The 1943-nt window shown below is 45.9% G+C and overlaps 1 non-coding gene across 1 annotated transcript; it reads right to left on the minus strand.

The window, feature by feature from the left end:
* Positions 1-1423: 1423 nt before the first annotated feature.
* Positions 1424-1586, minus strand: LOC144669220 (U1 spliceosomal RNA). Its single transcript, XR_013573639.1, has one exon. It is a non-coding gene; the product is annotated as a U1 spliceosomal RNA (small nuclear RNA).
* Positions 1587-1943: the final 357 nt, after the last annotated feature.

Raw genomic sequence — 1943 nt, forward strand, 5'->3', positions numbered from 1 at the left:
CGCCTCCAGAGTGCGGAGCTAGTCCCCACTCTGGTTTAATGTGCGTGTGTGTTCCCTCTGTCTCAATCTGCTTTATAACTCTTTGACTTGTTTGTATTTGGATGTTGCTGAGTTGTAACTGAGAGTGAATCATTGGCTCTTGCGTTATTTTGTTTGAAAATGTTCTTTGCTCTCTGTTTTAATGGAATTAATTTTCTCCCCCACCCCTCAAAGAATTTTTATTTTGAAACCTGCAATCTGAAGATCCAGACTGGGACAAGGACTCTTCTTCTTCAGGAGTTTCCTGAGACCTTCTCCAAGGCCGTGCCCCATGGGCCCACGTGAGTTTGTGTCCGTTTCTTACCCTGAGATTTAATTTCCTCTCCGGGACCCTGGTTTTCGGTGGCTCCGGTTAACCAGTTCCTGTTGGACTGTGGGCCTGGAGTTTCAAAAAGAAAATCCTGGGGTTAAAGTAGCCCAGCCTTGCAATCTAAAACTTACATGTTAGCCTCCAGTGTGTGAGGAACAGGAGCCCCACAAGAGGAAATGAAAAGTCCTAAAGTGAAGCTGCCTAAAATCTTGTTATAATTCAGGGACAATGCGTGTATTTTGGGCTGTGCGATCATTCTGACGGTTAAACGGGATTCCCGGTGGTCATTTTACTGAGGGTTTAGATTTCTATCTGCCTTTCTCCAGTTTTCTTTCTGTTTATTTCTTCGCTTTGCGCTATTTAAGCCTTCAAGGAATAATCACAGGTGAATTGATGGGCCTACAGCAGGGCAAGTGAGCTGCAGAAGGGGCAGGGAAAGACTTTTACACATGAGGAGAGGGGGCAGGAGTTTCAGAAGGTAGGAGTCACAGAGGGGGCTGATCAAGGGGGAGATTATACAGAGGGGGTGGGAGGCTGCTGTTCGTTTCGGAGGGGGATAATTAGAATGAACATGGGGACAGGGTGCTTGTTCATGTTTGAAATAGTGAGGGGTCGCTGCTACATGTTTAAAATGGTGAATGCATATGAGTTAATAGCTGATATGAGTTTGTATTTATACAGACGTCCAGATAGATAGGGGGTGGGGCGGTGCTGGGAGTGCGGGGACTGTTGTGATGGTGGGTTGGGTGTTAGATGGGGGTTGTTTGAGAGAGATTTTTGAGTGGGCAAACGCGGGGTTAAAAATGGCGCGAGTAATTTGGCGGCCACGAAACAAACGGTCTGGCGAAAATGATGCATAGATGGAATAATTGTCGGCTGATAATGACAGGGAGGAAAAGAATGGGGGTTGGATAATATTTGCGAGGAGGAAAGAAAAAGCTAAATAACCAGTCCAGTATAGATTTTGAAGAGCACACATTGGGGGTTATATATTTCTTTTTTCAGAAAAGGTTGCTGACAGGAAATAGAAGAGAAAATGAAAGATATGATGAAATCTATTTTTTGAATTGTGAATCGGGGAGAGCGCAAACGCAGTCCCCCACTACCACAAATTTTACAGTCGAGTATCCCGCATTTGGGGACATCGCAGGCGTCAGCACACCCGAAGTGCAATGGGCTAGCATCGTCCTGGGAGAACCTTTTTTTTTTGCAAAAATATACTTTATTCATAAAATATCTTCAACCACATTCCAAACCATTTCAAAAACACCATTACAAGGGTACAATCCGGTTCAACTTTAACAAAATGTATCACCAGGTGCATCAGTACAAACAATATTACAATCATTTACAGGCTTTCACTTTGAGCTGTACAGCCCGAGGGGCTCTAAACAGTTCCCAGTCTCTCGGTGCGCTGTGGCAGAAAGGTCTTAGACAGCGGCCCTTCCCCATTGCGCTTTTGCAGCAGCTGCCCCAAGCTTTAGTGCGTCCCTCAGCACGTAGTCCTCGGCCTTGGAATGTGCCAGTCCGCAACACTCGGTCGGGGACAACTCTTTGCGCTGGAAGACCAACAAGTTTCGGGCAGACCAAAGAG

Source organism: Cetorhinus maximus, chromosome 28 (assembly GCF_964194155.1).
Source record: "Cetorhinus maximus chromosome 28, sCetMax3.hap1.1, whole genome shotgun sequence".
NCBI classification, from domain to species: Eukaryota; Metazoa; Chordata; class Chondrichthyes; order Lamniformes; family Cetorhinidae; genus Cetorhinus; species Cetorhinus maximus.